This window comes from Scyliorhinus canicula, chromosome 18 (assembly GCF_902713615.1).
Source record: "Scyliorhinus canicula chromosome 18, sScyCan1.1, whole genome shotgun sequence".
Classification (NCBI taxonomy): Eukaryota; Metazoa; Chordata; class Chondrichthyes; order Carcharhiniformes; family Scyliorhinidae; genus Scyliorhinus; species Scyliorhinus canicula.
This window is the reverse complement of record NC_052163.1, coordinates 53,959,583-53,982,531: the sequence shown is the minus strand read 5'-3', so window position 1 is coordinate 53,982,531 and position 22,949 is coordinate 53,959,583. Positions and strand designations below refer to the sequence as shown.

General features: G+C 45.3%; 1 protein-coding gene and 1 long non-coding RNA gene across 5 annotated transcripts in view; both read right to left on the bottom strand.

Annotated features, from left to right (window-relative positions):
- Positions 1-1,643, bottom strand: part of LOC119953350 — a 33,492-nt gene extending 31,849 nt beyond the window's left edge. For all 4 annotated transcript variants that reach the window (XR_005457999.1, XR_005458002.1, XR_005457998.1 and 1 more), the window contains exons 1-2: positions 1,493-1,643; positions 895-1,099 (exon numbers count right to left, since the gene is read on the bottom strand). This is a non-coding gene — a long non-coding RNA (uncharacterized LOC119953350). The remainder of the gene's footprint in view (positions 1-894; positions 1,100-1,492) is intronic.
- LOC119953348 (myosin-4-like) overlaps positions 1-22,949 on the bottom strand; it is a 288,309-nt gene that overhangs the window by 131,278 nt on the left and 134,082 nt on the right. The gene's annotated exons all lie outside the window — the stretch shown is intronic.

Genomic DNA, 22,949 nt, shown 5'->3' with positions numbered 1-22,949 from the left:
CCTGGTATTCCAGGTGATAGAATTATAGAAACATTTTATTTTCAAGAAGCTCTGATTGACATCTTCATCTTCCTTTTCCACATCAGATGCCACATGGGGTGCTGTAGTGGTATTATAATTGGACTTGCATTCCAGAGACCCTGGGTAATGTTCTGGGGACCTCGGTTGAAATCCCACCAGGGTAGGTGATGAAATTTGAATTCAATAAAAATCTGACGCAAAATGTCTAATGATGACCATGAAACCTATTGTCAATTGTCATCACAAACCCATCTGGTCTGTTAATGTCCTTCAGGGAAGGAAATCAGCTGCTCTTACCTGGTCTGGCCAACATGTGAATCCAGATCCACAGTAATGTGGTTGACTCTTAAAATGCCCTCTGACATGGCTGAGCAAGTGACTCCGTTCAAGGGCAATTAGGGATGGGCAGTAAATGCTGGGGATACTCACATCCCATGAAATATTTTTTTTAAGTCCCATAATTCGGTGCATCATTGTAAATTAAAAACTTTATCAAGTCCAGGGGCTGATGTTGGTTGTGATTTAGATAATTGTTGGCATTAAATGCGAGTGACATGTTGCTGTTTTAATCCTTCAATTAAAATAGCAGCCAGTGGAATGTCAGAACACGGTATGCTAATAACATTTCAAGGTACTTCAACACCTCCAACATGCATTCTAAAGTGTAGGATTTACGAAGTGCTCTCAAATTTTCCTCCTCAGAATCATTAAGTAACTTCGATGTATTTGCTAAAACCTACCATTGGTCAGTCATCCAATCAGATAAAACGTATGGTTAGATTTAACTAGCATTAAGCAGGATGCATTGCTATTAAGTAAATAAATACAGAAAGTAAAGCATCATGCACTAGCTATTTAAAGAATATCACAGACCTTGCTCTGATTTTGCTGCGTTGACCCGCTAGGAACCTTCTTCCGTCACATTTTGCGGCCTGTGAATGTCCAATGAGCATGTGTTCCTTACAAACTGCACAACGAATTTATTGTTCCTCTCCAGCATCTGGTTACTCGGCACCCACTGCTCAATCTCTTCGTCGTTTTGTTTTGCAACCTTCGTCAAGGATTGATCCCAGCAATCCTGACAAAAGCCAAATACGAGAGAATCTTCATTTTACAGGTCCTGGATCAGAACGCCTGAAACATGTTTGATACAAATACTTCCCGCCAATGTATCGCTTTGGCCAACTGCTAGATTTAACCGCCCCCCACCCCCTGTCCTTTTAAGTCCGCAAAAAATATAACTCTTAAAAATGCCTTTAAAAGCTCTAACAAATCAGCTTTAACGAATCAGATCGTCAATACGAGTCTTCTCGATATTCAGGTTTCTGCATGGTCTGACACCCCGAGGAGGCTAATTCAACTCTGATACAAACAATTTTTGAATTAGTCCTTTGAATATAATCGAATATCCGAACTGGATTATATACGATCGAATATGCAGCCCGCACATTTTAGATAGACATTGCATTACCTCGACTGGCTCCCTGGGCTCGGGTGGCCGTGTTGTTACTGTTCCCCAGATGCTGCTGCCTCCCTGCTTTAATCAACCTGTTCAGTCAGATCTCCAGTATCTATCTGAGTGCCGAGTAATCTTCTCGCTTTTTGCACATACAGCAAATTGATCCTCTGTACGGTAATAAATAGGTTTCGATTATCAGCGAAAGATACCAGATGTCATATTTGCAGGGAATGCTATTAATAGCTTGTTAAATATCCGCCAATTCAGTGAGTTACTATATCTGTCCAAGAGGCTCTCTGACAGGCTGGTGTCAGATTTCCAATGCAGAAACCTGAAAAAAATTTAATTTCCAATATACAGTTCACCATGCCTGATTATATAAATGTACAACAGGCATTCCCTTCGTCTCACACAAGCTGAAACGAACATTTCAAAAGTGGATTATTCACTGAATTGCTACTTTAATTGTCTCAATTTCTGACATGCATTAATCGCTCAGGAAAAAGGAACAACAGCGGTTTGGCGTATGTCTCAAGTCATTTCAGTCGAAGTGAATATGCAACAGGGATTCAGCGGGCAAAATTTTAGACATAATTAGATACGGAGCTTGTCTGTACTTTTAAAAAATAATTCCTTTCTCAAGAGTTATAAAACCAACGCGCAGAATGGACAGGGCTTAATCCATCTCCATCCTTGCTTGTATGGCCCCCCTCCCCCCCCCCCCCCAAAAAAAAATCAAATTCAAATTGATTGTCCACACAAACCCTATTGTTCCCCTAAAACTCTGTTCCAAAATTGAGGGACTGACATTTTCACTATTAAGGGTACTTTTCGGTTTGAATAATTTCCCCCAGAAAATCCCTTGTTCCTGAAGTTGAGGCCTTACTGGATGTCCATTGCAATAGGAAATGACAACTTTGAATATGAAACTTTAAGTACATTAAGGCAGGCTGTTTTGGGCAGCCTAGTTTAATAATAATAATATTCATCTTCTGAGGTGAATAATTTATTTCAATGGTTGACTGCTGCCTCGGTTATGTTGGTTAACATTTGCATGATTGTATTTCTTATAGCAACCCGTGAAACCAAATGAAACCAGCACTCAATGTGACATTCTTCTCCAAACTATAGCAAATAGCCTAATTGCAATTGAAGATAAATGCAGAGAGAGAAAAATACAACATTGCAAAACTGCTTACATTGAGAGAGGAACACTACAGTATTTAGGATTAAAAAACAGAAACTATAGTGGAAATACTCAGCAGATCTGGTGACTGGTGGAAAATTGTTTTTCCTCTCCACCAATACTGCCAGATCTGCTGAGTGTTTCTAACACATTCGGTTATTATTGGTAGAGGAATTGAGTTTCGGAGCCATGAGGTCATGTTGCAGTTGTACAAAACTCTGGTGCGGCCGCATTTGGAGTATTGTGTGCAGTTCTGGTCGCCACATTATAGGAAGGATGTGGAAGCATTGGAAAGGGTACAGAGGAGATTTACAAGAATGTTGCTTGGTATGGAGGGAAGATCATATGAGGAAAGGCTGAAGGACTTGAGGCTGTTTTCGTTAGAGAGAAGAAGGTTAAGAGGGGACTTAATTGAGGAATACAAGATGATCAGAGGATTAGATAGGGTGGACATCGAGAGCCTTTTTCCGCGGATGGTGATGTCCAGCTCGAGGGGACATAGCTTTAAATTGAGGGGAGATAGATATAGGACAGATGTCAGAGGTAGGTTCTTTACTCAGAGAGTAGTAAGGGCGTGGAATGCCCTGCCTGCAACAGTAGTGGACTCGCCAACACTAAACGCATTCAAATGGTCATTGGATAGGCATATGGATGATAAGGGAATAGTGTAGAGGGACTTCAGAAGGGTTTCACAGGACGGTGCAACATCGTGGGCCGAAGGGCCTGTACTGCGCTGTACTGTTCTATGTTCTATATTCCAGATTTCCTGCACTCACAAAACTTTGCATTTACTATTTCGGATTACCTGTCCTAACTGAATGGTTGAATGGATTAATAAAAACACATTAATACTGCCAAACCATGGAATCACAAATGCCCCAAATCTACTATGATGTATTTTACTGGCCCAACGGTGTTTACGTTCAAGCTGCTAAACATCTCAGTGTCTGGGAGGTCATTCATCACAACAAACCTTGAGTGCAGTATAATTTTGAAATACATTCAAAGTAACTATTAACATTTGTTAAGTAATTCAATGCTAGTTCTGATTAATTCTGTTTTTAAAATTTGCACATTATCCTACATACACTTGAGCCTATCCAAAACTTTACTGTCAGTATCCTAATGACTGGAAGTCTCATTCACCATCACCATGTGTTTGCCGACTTGCATCGACTCCCCAGCAATGGCCCAATTTAAAAATTGTCTTTATTTTCCAACTCTTCCAAGTCACAATAAGAGTCTAAATTTAATTAACGCTGCCTTCAACTCAATGAGACCCAGGCTGAGCAAAATGCGGCAGTTTAAAAATTTTCACCTACGGTTTCAAATTCTACTATGTTACTGTGAATATTCTGGGATTAGTTACAGCTGACTTCAATGGAATGTGAGAAAGAATGTTCATGGTAAACTGGGCAAGTCTGTTAATGGGTAAAATCATAAGGTCAGCAGAAGGTGTTCAAGAAGAATTTCAGATGCTACAGAATCAAAAGTTGTACCCCGAAGAGAAAAGCACAATACGGCGGAATCTTCCGGTCCTGCCATTGGCGAACCCCGAACCTGGGTTCCCTGGCAATGAGGGGTGGATTCAATGGGAAATTCCATTGACAACAGCTGGGCCAGACGATCCTACCGCCAGCTCACTGCGCGTGCCACCTCCCGCTGCTGAGAAACACACTGTGTGAGGGCTTAGGAAAATTTCCCCCCATCACCCCCCCCACATGTGAAAAGAAAATAAAAGAACATGAATGACTACAAAGGTGCAAGACAGCATAAACATATGAGTCATACCCAGCACAAAGTAAGATGGTTGTTGTTGCTGGAAGCCAACCATCTCAGTCTCAAGATATCACTGCAGGAGTTTTCAGGGTAGAACCCAGGCCTAACCATCTCCAGTTGCTTCATCAATGACCTTTGCACCATTATAAGGTCAGAAGTGGAGATTTTCACTCACTATCGTTGAGGACCATTGGGTGAAGAAATTTCACAATCCCACACTATAATCTTTTAAAGTTCTCTCAATTCAGGAGCTATTCCTTTCGGAAGGCAGTAGCGTAGTGGTATTGTCACTGGGCTAGGAAACCAGAGACCCAGACTAATGCTCTGGGGACTCAGGTTCAAATCCCACCACTGGTGAAATTTGAATTTAATAAAAATCTGGAATTAAAAGTCTAAGTGACCATGAACCATTGTTGATTGTTGTAAAAACCCATCTGCTTCATTAATGCCCTTCAGGGAAGGCAATCTGCCGTCCTTACCTGGTCTGGCCTACATGTGACTCCAGACCCACAGCAATGTGGTTGACTCTTAACTGTCCCCTCAAGGGCAATTAGGGATGGGCAATAAATGCTGGCACAGCCTGCGATGCCCATGTCCCATGAACGAATAAAATAACTGGAAAATTGATATGCACTCCATTATTTAAGAAGGGTGAGTGAGGAAAGCAAGTGAACATAGGCTAGGTAGGTTATCATCTTTCATTGGGAAATTATGAATGCCTACAATTAATAATTGGCAGGATGTGATTAATGGAATCCAGTAAATATCTGTGTTTCAGCAAATTTATGAACAACTTGAATGATGGGATAGAAAGCCACATTTTCAAATTTATTGACATCACAAAAGTAGGTATTATTAGCAGAATGTATTGAAGCATAAATGTATAAAGGAATATCGATAGATTAAGTGAATAGCCAAAACTGTGACAATTGTTTTTCAATCTGGGCAAATGTGAGGTCATCCATTTTGGATCTAAAAAAGACAAGAGAGCGTCCTTTCTAAATGATGAATGGCTGGAAACAGTAGTGGTACAAAAAGACTTTGGCCTCTATGTACATAGATCATTAAAATGTCATGGATAGGTTGAGAATATGATCAAAAAGGATAATGGAATGCTGGCCTTTATATTTAGGGAATAGAATACAGTGGGATTGAAGTTATGATTCAGCTATACAAATCCCTGGTTCCATCACACTTGGTGAGCAGTTCTAGGCATCACACCTGACCAAGAATATACTTGCCTTGGAGCGATTTCAATGCAACTTTACCAGAATGATACCTGGGCTTGAGCTGTCAAACTACAATGCGGGATTTCACAAGTTAAGACTGAATTTCCTGCAATTTTAAAGCTTACGGGTGATTTAATCAAAGTTTCAATATATAATTAAAGGAGAGAAAATAGGATAGATAGAGAAAATATTTTCACTGGTTAGGGAGTCTGGGACTCAAGGGCATTCGCAAATGTCAGGGCCAGGCCTTCAAGGAGTGCAATTAGGAAACACTTCCACACAACAGTGGTGGAAGTTTGGAACTCTCTTCCACACATTGAAACTAGATCAATTATAAATTTTAAACCTGAGATAGATTTTTTTTTTGTTATCTGAAATTATTAAGGAATATAGGGGTTAGAGTGGGGGATGGAGAGGTGAATGAATGTATGGAGTCAGGTCACAGATCAGCCATGATCACATTGGATTGTTGAGCAGGCTTGAAGGGCCTATGGTCTCCCCCTGTTCTTACATTCCTATTTCTGGAACATTTTCCACCCTGACAGCCCTTCCTGATCTCTGTACTCTTCAGTGGTTTTTTAAAGTAAATTTAGAGTACCCAATTCTCTTTTTCCAATTAAGGGACAATTTAGTGTGGCCAATCCACCTACAAGGCACATCTTTGGGTTGTAGGGGTGAGACGCACACAGACATGAGGAGAATGTGTGTACTCCACACTGACAGTGATCCGGAGCTGAGCTTCTTAAAACCAAACTTTTTGTCATCTGTCCGAATATCTCCTTATGTGGCTCAAATTTCGGTTGATTTCAGGCTCTGTCCGTGCGCAGCCGGCGCCATGTTGCACGGCATGGCCGCTGCAGGTCTCGGAATCGGTGCAGCTGTTGCGCCGTTTTTTCTGCCGTCAGCACTTAGTCTGGTAATCGGAAAATCCAGCCCTGTTTATTTCCTTTCGGCTCAAAAACTTAATTTAAATCTAAACTGCATTAAATTTTACGCAGATTTATGTACTGACCTCGATGAAGCATTAAAGGGCATTCATGCCTGTGGACATCATTACATTTGGTAGCAACACAAATATTTTGCTTATAGCCACGTTTGCCTTGCGTCAAGTGGAAAAGGATCAACTCATCTTTAAAATGCAGTTGGAGTGGTTTAGTTGGCTGGTTTAGCTCACTCGGCTAAATCGCTGGCTTTTAAAGCAGGCCAGCAGCACGGTTCGATTCCCATAACAGCCTCCCCAGACAGTCACCGGAATGTGGCGACTAGGGGCTTTTCACAGTAACTTAATTGAAGCCTACTCGTGACAATAAACGATTTTCATTTTTTCAATGCTGTACGCTATGCTAAGAAATTGTTTAACAAAACATTATGTATCACAACATTATCAAGTATTTGTCTTGCTTTTCCCTTTTGGAATAATGCCTTTTTTTAAATTTGGAACCTCAGTGCATAATCACCTAAATGTTCGTAACAGCACAAAGTCTGGTTCAGTGAGGATATGTAACGGTTTGGCTGCAAGCACAGCAGGGGCAGCATTGCCGAAGTGCCTTTAAAATGCTAAGTTTATCATTGCTGGGATTTTTGAAAGCTTTCCAATATGTAAAGTTCATAGGACGGGTATGCCAAAGATCTACTCAGCCCATTTAGCAGCAAGGCTCCCTGAGCAGTAAAACACTGACAAAGGACTAAAAACGAAATACTAAAATAAATTGTGACGTGATTCTTTTCGCAGTCACTTGTTCGCAGACTAACTGAGGAAAAAAAGTAGCCTTTTGCAAAGTCAATGCAGAAGCACCAATACTAGACCACAATTATAATTGCCCACATTCATTCTCAAAAGGTGATTGAACAGTAGCACCCATTTTGCTAAAATTGGAATTGTGTTAACGTGCATTTATATTAATGCTAGAAAAGCTGAGATGAATACACAGAGTGCCGCAGTGAGTGGAGGAAATTCAAACAGGAACTAAACAATATAAATGCTTGGGTTACAATCAATGTCAACCAATCTTTACCAAGTTTATCAGTCATTTTTTCTGTGATGAACATATGTCAGTGGTGGACTGGCCAGGGTGTCAGCTTGCCCGATGGCAAGTGGGTCCCTGATGAAGTGGGCCCCCTATATCAAATAACAATGCAATAAAGAAACAAACACAGACAACTGTTTTAGTAATAAAAAGGAATAAGAAAAAAAAGAGAACAGGACACAAATAAGCAGTGCATGAAAAGGAATGAAGCAGGGGAGGTAGTGGAAGGATGTAGAATAGGGGGGCCCGGGTCGGGCATAATTAAGGAAATTCCATGTTTTCAGCAAGAGTGTGTGAATTTAAAGATAAAGTTACAATTCGTGATTTGAGATGGTCGGCAACTTCAAAGGATGTCAAGCAGTAGTCTTGGTTCAGCCGGTACATCGGTCCGGGGCCCGGAGAGCCAAGAAGGGGCCCGTGAATCTCTGAAGATTTGTATTCTAACTTAATAAATATAATTGTTTTTAAAAAGAGCACTACCAAATAAAAATGCAATAAAGAAACAAACAAATAATCACTCAGTGGATGAAGGAACGAAGCAGTGTTAAACGGATGTGAAAAGGAGTGGAGGGGGGGAGGGGGTGGGGGGGTTCACCCGGGTCGGACATAGTTGGAAATCCACGTTTTCAGCAAGAGTGTGTGAATTTAAAGATAAAGTTACAGTTCGTGATTTGAGATGGTCGGCAACTTGAAAGGATATCAAGCAGTACATAGGGTCGTGAGGTCACCGAAAAGGAGAAGCGGTACTTTTGACTGTGAATCATGAGGTCAAAGATATTGAAGTGATAAGCCATGATCGGTAAACTCAAAGGGTTGCGACTTGTAACACTACACTGGTATCAAACTGGACATGTTAACTTTGGTCGTGGGACCATTCTTAATGTCTTACTATAGTCGGACCAAACTTTTAAGTTTCAACAGTTGTCTCAGTTGCTTGCTGGTGTGAACACTGGACAGTGGAATGTCTTCTCTACTGAAGCTGCATAGGCCACAGTAGTATTGACTAATGAACATAGCCTATTGAAGTTATTTTATATTTTTTATCAAGTAGGGGTTTAGCTGGCGTTCCTTCAAGTTATTCTTGCAATCATCAATATTCATTTTTCCCAATGTGGGCTATTTTTAATTAAGTTTTTATTTCAGGAATATTACCTCTACCAGCATGGAAAAGAAAAAGCATAAATCTGGGTCACTAAAACGCAAAGAACAAAAAGAAGCAGAAAGGAAGGAATCAGCCAAGCGATGCAGGCCTATTACAGAGTTTATAATACCACAAGCACAATCCACATCAATACCCAGTTCTGCAACAAATAATCAAGAAGCAAGAAACAATGCTCAGGGTGATGATGCAATGACATGCGAGTTACAAGAACAGAGAAGAGCTACTTTGAATGTAGAGACAAATACAAGTGCATCCATTACTAATCAACCCAGGCCCAATATTTCTTCTGGCTTCCTTGTTCCGGTATCTGTACTGCCTGTAGTTGCAACATCTGTACTGCCTGTAGTTGCAGCATACTGGAATCTTCCTATATCCATCACGAGCAAAGCTAAAACAGTTTTTTGCTGAACATCCACTTCAGCCACTTGATGATCTGCCATTTGATGCTCGTTTGTATGAGAGGAAAATTATGAATGACTCAGTCCCAAGAAAATGGCTAACATATAACAAAGAAAATAGATGCTTATATTGTTCATACTGCTTAGCCTTTGAGTTTCCCAACACTTGTAATCCATCACCCTTTGTACGTGGCTTTAGTGACTACAGGCGTATTAGCCAGAGCTTGACTTTACATGAATCGACAACAACACATGTCAGAAATGCTCAGCAATATATCAGTGTGGTTAATGATGGCGCTTTAGATACATTTTTTGCAGCATCACTAATTAAAAGGAAAGAAGAAGTATTGAAGCAGAGAAGTATTGTCATGAGGATTATAGACATCATAAAGATGTTAGGCAAGCAAGCACTTCCTTTTCGAGGTCACAGATAATGTTCCTCATTCTAGATAATGAGGTTCTGAATCATGGCAATTTTTTAGCTACAGTGCAGTTGATGGCAAAATATGACCCCATTATGGCAGCTCATGTTTCTGCAGTGCAAAACAAGTCTAAACAAAGTATCAAACGATTAGAGCAACAAGGAAAGGCTCAAAGTAAAGGCCGTGGTGGACTTGTTACATACCTGAGTAAAACAACTATAAACATGTTAATCAAAATTATGAAGACTATTATACAAGAAAGAATTAGTCATGAAGTTTCTCAAGCAAAATATTATTCTATTCAGGTTGATTCAACACAAGATAATTCATCCATCGATCAGTTTAGCATTATTATTCGGTATGTGCTTAAAGGTATTATCTGTGAGCGACTACTTTCAGTTGTGCCAAGTAATGATGGTACAGGACAGGGACTTTTTGATCTATTGATTGAAACATTACAGCATCTTAAAATTGACCCCCAAACATGTTTATCTGATAGCACAGATGGTGCTGCAAGCTACCATGGCCCGTATAATGGTTTACAAAGTAAAATTGCTGATGTGGCTGATCAACATGTTCATATATGGTGCTATGCCCATGTCTTGAATTTGGTGATAACTGAAAGAACAAAATGTTGTGTGCCTGCAGTTTCTTTTTTCAATTTGCTCCAGAATATAGCAACTTTTGTGAAAGCATCATACAAGAGAATGGCTGTATGGATAGAAGTTGTTGGAAAACATCTAGGACAAGAAAAAAATGAAACGGTCAAAGCTAATTGGTGAGACCAGGTGGTCAGGAAAATCCAATGCAGCAACACTTATATTTGGACATTTTGATGATGACGCTGCCAGTACCTTCGTAAATCTATTGACATACTTATCAATGATACAAGATTCAGAAAAGTTTGATGCAAAAACAAAACATGAAGCAAATGTTTTACTTCAAAGTCTTCTAAAGTTTGAAACCATATTGACAGGATTTACTTACTTGTATATATTTGAAACTACAACCCCTTTATCAAGTTATCTACAGACAAGTGGTTTAGATATGTTTACTGCATGGAGTTTGGTAGATTCAGCTACAACAAAGTTGAAGGAACAGACAAGAACATTTGATAACGTTCACAGCAAGGCTTTGGAATTTGTAAATAAATGTAATGACAGGATTTCACAGATGAATATGGATGAAAATCAAACATTGGAAATTGATGCGTTGGAAACAGCATTGCCAGTTAAGAGGCAGAGGAAGAAGAAAAGAATGGCAGATGAGCTTATTGATGATGAAAGAAATTCCTCAGATTCTCTAGCTGATTTTCGAGTAAATGTGTTTAACCTAATAATGGATCGCATTGTCCATTCACTAGAATCACGCTTTGTACAACACAAACAGTTGTATAAAGATTTGTCCTGCTTGGACCCAGCAAAGTTTAAAACTATTGCAGAGAAGGGCCTTGAAGATGAAGCATTGGAAGGTATTATTAAGCTGTTTCCCCAAATCAGCAAAGATCAAGTAATATTGGAATTGTTTTCTTTTGCTTCAAACTTTGATGTATTAAAGCTATTGCTTAATGATGGTGAGAATATGGATTCCAGTTGCAACAATTGTAAAATTTGCAGCACTTGCCCATCGTGTGTACTAAAAATTCTGGCATCCAACAGACTTCATGACAAGGCATATGATAACCTTTATGAACTTTATAAAGTCATCTGCACACTATCAGTTACTCAAGTCCAATGTGAGAGGATATTTTCAAAGCTAAAGATCATAAAGACAAGGTTAAGAAATTTGCTGTCTGAGGAGAATTTGGAATCATACATGTTGCTATCCATTGAAAAGGAATTGTTAGATGAATTGGATGCAGAAGCAATTATTGGCAGATTCGCACAATCGTCTAGCGAACACAAACGATTGCTCTTAATATAGTGGACTGCATGCAATGCTCTATTGTGCTTTTGAACTATCTGTTAATGTGTAAATTGTGCAGCAAACTATTTAAAAATATCAACCAATTACTTAAAATTAAAAAAAATAAATAAAAAATTCAATTATAACATTCTGTATTTACATTTGGTATCTAGTGCCAGTAATATGTACAGTACATGTACACTGTAATTACTAAGAAATACACATTTTTTCCACAAAAATGTTAATTGTACCCTTTTTTCCATATGTATTTTTTGAAAATTTTATTTATTCGTTATGAAAATTAAATGATAGCATTGTAGTTGTGGGTGGGCCCCCTTTGTCTCCTGGCAACCAATATTTTTATACCCAGTCCACCACTGCATATGTTTCCAATGGAAACCTAAAGTAAAGAATTAAAGCAAATCTTATGTAATATTTGGTTCATGCAGGCACTTCTTCACGCTTTCTGCTCTCACAAATTTGGTTACACCTCAGGAAAATGTCAGTAGAGCAAAATTGGGAACTCTCTTGTACACTCTTACCGTTTTGAAGCAAGACTGGGAAGGGGGAGGGGTAGCAGAATGAAGAAACAAGTTGACATTGAACCTGTTACTATCATAACACGATTCAAATTCAGGACTCGGAAAAAAATCCCTCAGTATCAAATGTACTTGACGGTGTAGAAATTGGCTTTGACTACCAAAGGTTAGATTTTGTCTGGAACTGTAGCCGTAAATAATTGTACAAATTCACAGTACTAAGCATATGTGAGTGACATTCTGCTGCAGTGCTAAATTTTCTCCTTTAGCTAGCTTGTGGGGTGGAAGTTTGCCATCCCACCCACAGTGGGCTTTGTGGTGAGGCGAGGGGAGGAGAATCTAACAGCAGGAAAAATGTTGGAATCCCGCCAGCGTACAGACAGTTTGCGAATCTTTAGATGGCTGATTAACAGCAGGCTGGTAATCCCGCTGCCTGGCGGCGTGAATTTCATTTGCATTCATTTAGATTTCATGAATGCTCATTAAAACAGCTGCTCACTGGAATCTCGTCATCTTCGTAGTAATAACTGTGGCCTCCCCCTTTTCGCCGGCATACATATTTTACATTCCCCAACATGTTTATTGGCATTTATTTCGTTTGGTTTTGGGCCTTAGCTAGCCATCAAACCCCCGTAACGAGCCCGTAGCCTCCCCCCCTCCCCGCCAGCTACCTTCCCCCGACTATTCTTCCTCTTGTACGTTGGCCACAAACAGGTCCCGGAACAATTGCATGAATGGCTCCCACGTTCTGTGGAAGCCGTCGTCCGACCCTCGGATGGCGAATTTGATTTTCTCCATTTGGAGAGAATCCGAGAGGTCGGACAGCCAGTCTGCAGCTCTGGGCGGTGCTGCTGACCGCCAGCCAAACAGGATTCTACGGCTGGCGATCAGGGAGGCAAAGGCAAGGGCGTCCGCCCTCCTCCCCAGGAATAGATCTGGCTGGTCTGAAACCCCGAAGACCGCCACTATCGGGCATGGCTCCACCCTCACCCCTACCACTTTGGACATAGCCTCGAAGAAGGCTGTCCAGTACTCCACCAGTCTGGGGCAAGACCAGAACATGTGGGCGTGGTTGGCCGGGCCTCTTTGGCACCGCTCACATCTGTCCTCCACCTCCGGGAAGAACCTACTCATACGGTTTCTCGTTAAGTGGGCTCTATGTACCACTTTTAGTTGCGTCAGGCTGAGCCTTGCGCACGAAACACGTTCAAAGATGAGTGGTGTGCACAAGTCGGGCCTCAGTGTGCACGTGATTTTGAGGTGAGTGCCACATAAATAGCATACCTGCCATCGAACTGCGCCACCCTTGCTGCGCTGAGCGCCACATTGCTGGGGCTGGCGGGTTGGTCTTCTTCCGGTCTTTGCTGATCTTGGGCTCCAGTTTTCCACTCCTCGGTCTTTCCTCTGCCTTCCATTTTTTTTTTAAAATAATTTTTATTCAAATTTTCAACAAATTGTAACCAACAAAACAAAGAAAAACAGTAACCCCCCCAATACAAAATCAATAAATTAACAAAAATAATGAGCATGAAACCATGAAACCACACACCCATTCCCCCATAGCAAACAAGTAACCCCCCCACCCGTTCCCCCCCCTGGGTTGCCGCTGAAGTTGACCACCCCCTAATGCTCCGCCAGGAAGTCTAGAAATGGCTGCCACCGCCGGAAGAACCCTTGCACCGACCCCCTTAGGGCAAACTTGACCCTCTCCAGTTTGATGAACCCAGCCATGTCATTGATCCAGGATTCCGCGTGGGGGCTTCGCATCCTTCCACTGTAAAAGAATCCTGCGCCAGGCTACCAGGGACGCAAAGGCCAGAATACTGGCCTCTTTCGGCTCCTGCACTCCCGACTCCAATGCTACCCTGAAAATGCAAGCCCCCAGCCCGGCTTCACCCTGGAGCCAACCACCCTTGACAAGATCCCCGCAACACCCCTCCAAAAGCCCTCCAACGCAGGACACGCCCAGAACATGTGGGTGTGGTTTGCTGGGCTCCCCGAACACCTGCCACACCTGTCCTCCCCCCTCCCCCCCAAAGAACCGGCTCAGCCTTGTCCCAGTCATATGCGCCCTATGCCACACCTTTAGTTGGATTAAACTAAGCCGTGCGCAAGAGGAGGAGGAATTCACCCCCCCCAAAGCATCCGCCCATGTTCCCTCATCGATCTGCTCTCCCAACTCCTTCTCCCACTTCTCTTTCAGCTCTTCCACCGAGGCCTCCGCCCCCTCCTGCATCACTTGGTAGATTGCCGAGATCCTCCCCTCACCGACCCACGTCCCCGAGAGCACCCTGTCCTGAATCCCCCTTGGCGGCAACAGTGGAAACTCTGCCACCTGCCGCCTAACAAACGCCCTAATCTACATATACCTGAAGGTATTCCCTGGGGGGAGACCCCACCTCCCCTCCAACTCCTCTAAGGTCGCAAACTTGCCATCGAGAAAGAGGTCCCACATCCGCCTGATACCTGCCCTGTGCCAGCTCGAAAACCCTCCATCCATCCTCCCCGGTACAAACCGGTGGTTCCCCCATATCGGGGACCAAACTGAAGCCTTCACTTACCCCCTATGCCGCCTCCACTGCCCCCAGATTTTGAGGGTAGCCACCACTACCACTACTGGGGGGAGCGGCAACGGCACCGTCACTAGCGCCTCTAGGCTCGTGCCCACACAGGACACCGCCTCCAACCTCTTCCATGCCGCCCCCTCCCCCTCCATCACCCACCTACGTATCATTGCTACGTTCGCAGCCCAGTAATACCCACACAGATTGGCAGCGCCAACCCGCCCACTTCCCTACCCCGCTCCAGGAATACCCTCCTCACCCTCGGGGTCTTCTGCGCCCACACAAACCCCGTAATACTCCTACTGACCCTCCTGAAAAAAGCCTTCAGGATCATGATGGGTAGACACTGGAATAGGAACAGAAACCTCGGGAGCACCGTCATTTTGACCGACTGGACCCTGCCTGCTAGGGCGAGTGGCAACACATCCCACCTCCTAAACTCCTCCTCCATCTGCTTCGCCAGCTTCGTAAAGTTGAGCCTATGCAGGGCCCCCCCAGCTCTTGGCTATCTGGACCCCCAGGTATCTGAAGCTCCTCTCTGCCCTTTTCAGCGGAAGATCCCCATCTCTCTCTCCTGCTCCCCCGAATGCACCACGAACAGCTCACTCTTCCCCACGTTGAGCTTATATCCAGCGAACTCCCCAAGAATCCTCATCATCTCTGGCATCCTCCCCCGTCAGGCAACGTACAACAATAAATCGTCCGCGTACAACGACAGCCAATGCTCCCCCCCCCCCCCCCCCCCCCCCGCACTATCCCCCTCCAGTTCCTCGATTCCCTCAGCGCCATGGCCAGGGGTTCGATCGCCAACGCAAACAGCAGGGGAGACAGGGGACGCCCCTGCCTCGTCCCCCGGTACAACCAAAAGTTCTCCGGCCTCCTCCCATTCGTCACCACGTTCACCACCTGGGCATCGTACAACAGCCTCACACACCTAATAAATCTCTCTCCAAACCCGAACCTCTTCAAAACCTCCCAAAGATATCCCCACTCCACCCTATCAAAGGCCTTCTCCGCATCCATCGACGCCACTATCTCCGCCTCCCCGTCCACCGCCGGTATCATTATGACATTGAGAAGCCTCCGCACATTAATGTTCAACTGCCTCTCCTTCACAAAACCCGTTTGATCTTCGTGAATAACCTGCGGCACCACATCCTCCACCCTCCTGGCCAATATCTTGGCCAGCAGTTTCGCATCCACATTGAGGAGCGAAATCGGCCTATATGATCCACACTGAAGAGGGTCCTTATCCTGCTTCAGAATCAATGAGATTAACGCCCCGGACATCATCGGGGGCAAAGCACCCCCCTCCGTTGCCTCATTTAAGGTCCTCACTAGCAGCGGACCCATCGGGTCCCAGTGCCTTCCCTGACTGCATGCTCCGTATTGCATTAACCAGCTCCTCCAGTTCAATTGGCGCCCCCAGACCCTCCACCTGCTCCTCCTCCACTCTCGGGAACTCCAGCTTGCCCAAAAAGCGATCTATTCCTCCCTCCTCCACTGGGGGCACTGACCGGTATAATTCCTCATAGAAGGTCCTAAACACTCCGTTAATGTCCCTCGCACTCCGCACCAGATTCCCTCCTCCATCCTGAACTCCTCCTATCTCCCTCGCCGCCTCCCACTTCCGGAGCTGGTGCGCCAGCATCTGACTCGTCTTCTCCCCGTATTCATATACCGCCCCTTGCGCTCTGGTGGTCAATATATCAAACTCCGCTTGGATACGACGACGCTTCCTCAATAGCCCTTCTTCCGGGACCTCCGCGTACTCCCTGTCCACTCTCACCATTTCTTCCACCAACCTCTCCCTCTCCCTTTTCTCACCCCTCTCCCTATATGCCCTGATCGAAATCAGCTCCCCCCCTAACCACTGCCTTCAGGGCCTCCCAGACCACCCCAACCTGCACCTCCCCATTATCATTAGTTTCTAAATACCCCTCTATGCACCTCCGGACCCGCCCGCATACCTCCTCGTCCGACAGCAGCACCACCTCTAACCTCCACATTGGGCGTTGGTCCCTCCCCTCCCTCAGCTCTGGATCCACCCAATGCGGAGCGTGATCTGAGATGGCTATCGCCAAATATTCCGCGCCTACCACCCTCGGAATCAACGCCCTGCTGAAGACAAAAAAATCAATCTGGGAGTAAGCCTTGTGGACATGGGAGAAGAACGAGAATTCCCTAACCCCAGCCTCATAAACCTCCAAGGATGCACCCCTCCCATCTGGTCCATAAACCCCCTCAGCACTGTGGCCATCGCCGGCCTCTTACCCGTCCTGGACCTGGAGCGATCCAGTGCTGGGTTCAGCACTGTATTGAAATCTCCTCCCATTATTAAACCCCCCGTCTCAAGGTCTGGAATCCGGCCCAACATACGCCGCATAAAGCCCGCATCGTCCCAATTTGGGGCGTACACATTAACCAGCACCACCCGCTCCCCCTGGAGGTTAGGTACGTTTTGGCGCAGCCATTTGGGCGCGGCCGTTGTGGCGCGGCCGTTTTGGCGCCAGCTGTTTTGGCGCCAGCTGTTTTGGCGCCAGCTGTTTTGGCGCCGGAGGTTTTGGCGCCAAAATAACATTTCTTTATTTGTGAATTAGCCTCAGGTGAGTTGACTGCTGGTGCGGGTGCGTTGAGTTGGGTGCTGGTGCGTTCTATCACCATCTTTTTATATATTGGCGTTATATATTGGCATTATTGATGTTTATATATTTTTTATATATTGGCATTATTGATGTTTTGGGCGCCAAAAATAACATTTCTTTATTTGTGAATTAGCCTCAGGTGAGTTGGCTGCATTCCCATATGATGGCTGAGGAAGTATCAACGAAACGTGGTAAAGAAAGATTTGTTCATAACGGATTCCTTTATGTCTTTGACAAAACAAGCAAAGGTGACAGCGAAGTGAAATTTTGGCGTTGTGAGCAAAACAAACGGTGCAAAGCACGGCTCCATACTAAAGCTGCAAACGTGGTGAGGCAGCTGAACAGCCATTCGCATGATGCTTCTGCTGCACAAGTAGAGGTTGCACTCGTGAAAACTAAAATAAAAAAGAGAGCACAGGAAACCCTTGAGGCACCGACTGTAGTTGTTAATGAATGTTTGACAGACATATCCCAAGCTAGTCTACCAGCCATTCCTAATATATCTGCTTTGAGGAGAATGATAAGCAGAAAGCGTAATTATGTATTGAACGCCCCCACCAATCCAAGTGATTTACAACAATTGATTGTGCCAGAATGCTACAGGATATATGTCCCTCAACCAGGAGTGGAAGAAAATTTTTTACTTTGTGATAGCGGACCAGGTCACGACCGGATATTAATCTTCGGAAGACAGAGCTGGCTACAGCACTTATTGACATCTGATATGTGGTTTGCAGATGGCACATTCAGTATTGCTCCCAGCCTCATTTCTCAGATTTATGTAATTATGGTAAAAAAACATGGAGGAGTTACTCCTACGGTTTATGCTCTTTTGCCCAACAAACAACGCACCACATATGCGAGAATGTTCGCATTATTGAAAGAAATCGAACCCAACTTGAAACCCAGTTCAATCGTCTGTGATTATGAACAAGCTGCGCACAGTGCTATGAAAGACATATTCCCTGATGTTCAAATAAAAGGATGTTTTTTTCATTTAGCTCAAAATATACAAAAATATCTAGCTAGTATGGGGTTCCGTAGTTTGTATAACACTGATCCAGATTTCGCGTTAAAAGCTAAAATGATTATTGCCATTGCCTTTGTACCTTTGAACAAAATCGATGAATATCTGGATGCTTTAGCGACCCAACTGCCGCAAGAACTTCAAGATTTACTCAACTGGTTTGAATATACATATGTTGGTCGTCTGAACAGACGAGGAAATGGTAGACAAACACCTTTATTTTGCCCTGAGATTTGGAACCTTTATCAGAGAACATTAAACGGGGAAGACCGCACAAACAATAATGCGGAAGCAGCCCACCGTCGATTGAAATATGAACTTGGCATGCATCATCCCACCATATGGAACCTAATTGATGGCCTGCGTAAAGTACAGAAAGGTAGAGATGCATATTATGAAAGGTTACTAGCCGGCCATGAACCGCCACAAAAACTAAAAAAATACAGAGATGCAGATAAAAGAATACATGAAACTGTTCTTAAATTGAAAACATGGATGCTATCGAGTACTAACTGTAAATTGAAAACATGGATGCTATCGAGTACTTGAGGAGCCTTGCTCATAATCACCAAATGAACTAAACTAAATGAACTAATTTAAGGTTTTAAAATTTACTTGCAACAATTTGCAACAATTTACTAGCCACAAAAACTAAAAAAAATTCTGTCGTCTGCGCCCAAACGGCCGCGCCAAATTGGCTGTGCCCAATTGTCCCATGGCGCCCAAACGGCTGCGTCCAAACGGCCGCGCCAAAACGGCCGCGCCCAATTGTCCCATACCGTCCCCCTGGAGCCTACCGCTCACCATCACATATCTGCCACAACTATCCGCCACCACACTCGACACCACAAACGACATTCTCTTCCCCACCAAAATCACCACCCCCCCGGTTCCTCGCATCCAACCCCGAATGGAACACTTGCCGAATCCACTGCTTTCTCAACCTTACCTGATCCGCAACCCTAAGGTGCGTCTCCTGGAGCATAGCCACATCCGCCCCCAGCCTCTTCAAATGTGCGACCGCCCGGGCCCGTTTGACCGGCCCATTCAGCCCCTTACATTCCATCTGACCAGCCGGATTGGGGGGCTATTCACCCTCCCTCTCCACCGGTCAGCCATAACTCTTCCTCGGCCAAACACGTGCCCGCAGTTCCCGCACGGCCCGTTCCCCACAGTGGCAGATCCTCGTCCCGACCCCTCCTAATACCATCAGCTCCCCTTCGGCCCTTCCAGCAGCAACCCAGTACCCCCCTGCTCCTCCCCCCCCCTACACCCCCCTCCCCCCCCCCCCACCCCCCCTAGCTGGGGCCCCCCTAGCTGCGTTGCCCCTCTCGTTGTACTTACATAAGTCAGCTGACTCCTGCTGATCCCGGCTGCTCCCGCCACCCCAACGACCCTCTCCCGGTGTAACACTACCCCCCTTTCTCCGACCGGCACAGTCCCCTCCCATTCTGACTCCAGCGCGGGACAAAGCCCGCGCCTCCAGCTTAAATCCCGCCCCTCGACCCAAAACGCGGGAAGAGAAGGCCCGCGCCACAACGGGCCTGCAAAACATCCCACAAGCTTTCCCACAAGAAAAACAAAAACAAAAACCAACACAAAAGAGCAAGGGAGAACAGAGCCTCCGAACATGGTACATCAGTCCCCAACCCCCCCTCAATCCTCAGTCCGAGTCCAGCTTCTCTGCCTGGACAAAGGCTCAGGCCTCTTCCGGGGAGTCAAAGTAATACTGGCGGTCTTTATAAGTGACCCAGAGGCGCGCCGGCTGTAACAGGCCAAACCTTACCCCTCTCTTGTTCAGCACTGCTTTCGGCCGGTTATAACCGGCCCTTTTTTTCCCACCTCCGCACTCCAGTCCTGGTAAATTCGGACCTCTGCATTCTCTCACCTGCTGCTCCTCTCCGTCTTGGCCCACCTCAGCACACATTCTCAGTCGACGAACCGGTGAAACCGCACCAGCACCGCCCTTGGCGGCTCGTTCGGCTTAGGCCTTCTCACCAACACTCGATGGGCTCCCTCCAGCTCCAAGGGCCCTTGGAAAGACCCCGCGCCCATTAACTAATTCAGCATCATGACCACGTAGGCCCCCAAGTCCGATCCCTCCAGCCCCTCCGGGAGGCCCATTGTCCGCAAATTCTTCCGCCGTGAGCGGTTCTCCATTTCCTCCAGCCTCGCCTGCCATTTCTGGTGGAGCGCCTCGTGCAACTCCACCTTCACTGCCAGGCCTAGGATTTTGTCCTCATTCTCCGAGGCCTTTTGCCGGACCTCGTGGATCTCTGCCCCCTGGGCCATCTGAGTCGCCGTGAACTTGTCAAGTGAGGCCTTTAGCGGTTCCAGCAGCTCAGCTTTCAGATCCCTGAAGCAGCAATGAAGCTGCTCCTGCGCCCACTGCTTCCACGCTGCCGATTCCCCGCCTGCCGCCATCTTGGTCTTCCTCCCTCGCACCTTTCTCTGCTCCAGAGCCGATTTTTTGACCGCCCCGCTTCTGGTCCAGTCCACCCACCGGCAGAGAAGCGTAGCTGATGTCTTCCCACACCGGGAAAAGTCCATCCAGTGCCATTACGGGCCCTAAAATGAGCCCAAAAGTCCGAAGATAGCAGGAGCCACCGAACGTGCGGCTTAGCTCCGCATCACTGCAATCGGAAGTCCCTCTGCCTTCCATTGTTCCTCATCATTCTCCAGCTCTTTGCCTCTTGGCCTTCCATTGTGCTCCGTCTCCTCCTTTGTGTAGCCTTCCCTCCCTAGTTGCACCCCTGGTGTTCGCCCATCATCTCTCACAGCCACTGCATAAGGACACCACTATGCTTCGGGACTCATGCAGGCCTTGACTTTCAGACACTGAAAGTCGGGGAATGCAGGGGTCTTCTTCCCCGGTGGCGGACACCATTGACCACACAGACACCACTGTGCTGTGGTACTCAGACAGAAATTTCACAAATGAGCATTGCGACTGGGGATGGGGTGTGAGGGAAGGGTGGCGATGACAAACACCAGTGGGGTAATGGGAGGGAAAGTACTCTTGTGGCTATATGTGATAAATGGTAGCAGCCCCTAATATTTATAAGCCTCAGGGTCTACCATTCCATCAATGTACAACTGGTACATCAGAAACACATACGTCATGGGTGTGCATGGGTACCCTGGAAGTTGCCATGACTCCTACATCCTGAATCACTCCGAAATGCCTGTGATTTCCAAGGGGTCAGAATATCGGTGGAGATATCTGCTTATGGATATGGGATACCCACTGGAACACCAGCCGATGACTCTGATGCGTCGCCTTCAGAGCTGTTCCGAGGAGAAGTACTATGCTGCACACACCAGTACACACTCCCTTATAGAGCAGACCATAGGATTAGTGAAGATGTCCTTCAGATGTTTGGACTGCTGAGGTGTTTCACTGCAATACACTCCCGTTAGGGTCCCCTACACAATCTGGCAATGCAAAGGGGTGAGCCCTGGCCAGAGAATTAACTGGAGCAGAATAAGAGCTCATCGGAGGATGAAGAACCAGATTGCCTGGAAGCTCAGGAAGAGGCTGAGTGTCATATGCACCCAATAACACCATGGTGGAAGGAAGATATAGGAGATGTGGAAAAGTGTGAGGGAATGCACCTTGGAAGGAGAAATGGAGGCATAGACTATTTTGTAAATGGGAAGATGCTTAGGAAATCAGAAGCACAAAGGGACTTGGGAATCCTTGTTCACGATTCTCTTAAGGATAACGTGCAGGTTCAGTCGGCAGTTAGGAAGCCAAATGCAATGTTAGCATTCATGTTGAGAGGGCTAGAATACAAGAACAGGGATATACTTCTGAGGCTATATAAGGCTCTGGTCAGACCCCATTTGGAGTATTGTGAGCAGTTTTGGTTCCCTTATCTAAGAAAGCATGTGCTGACCTTGGAAAGGGTCCAGAGGAGTTTCACAAGAATGATCCCTGGAATGAAGAGCTTGTCGTATGAGGAACGGTTGAGGACTCTGGGTCTGTACTCATTGGAGTTTAGAAGGATGATGGGGGATTTTTTGAAACTTACAGGATACTGCGAGGCCTGGATAGAGTGGACATGGAGAGGATGTTTCCACGTAGGAAAAACAAGAAGCAGGTGACACAATCTTAGACTAAAGAGATTCATCCTTCAAAACTGAGATGATGAGGAATTTCTTCAGCCAGAGGGTGGAACGTTTTGCTGTAGAAGGCTGTGGAGGCCAAATCACTGAGTGTCTTTAAGACAGAGATAGCTAGGTGTTTGATTAATAAGAGGATCAGGTGTTATGGGGAGAAGGCAGGAGAATGGGGATGAGAAAAATATCAGCCATAATTGAATGACGGAGCAGACTCGATGGGCTGAGTGGCCTAATTCTGTTCCTATGTCTTATGGTCTTTGGGTCATATGTGCCCGTGATACTTTAGTTGCTGACAGGTTCTGGAAAGAGTAAAGTTAGGGAAGGGCTAATGGCTACATCTCTCTTAGTCCTCATTGCCATTCCCTTTCATCGCAGGAAATTCCAACCACTCTCTGTTAGAATGAGTCCAACATTTTCTGACCTCATGAATGGCTAGGCCATAATCTCAGCTTCAATCCACG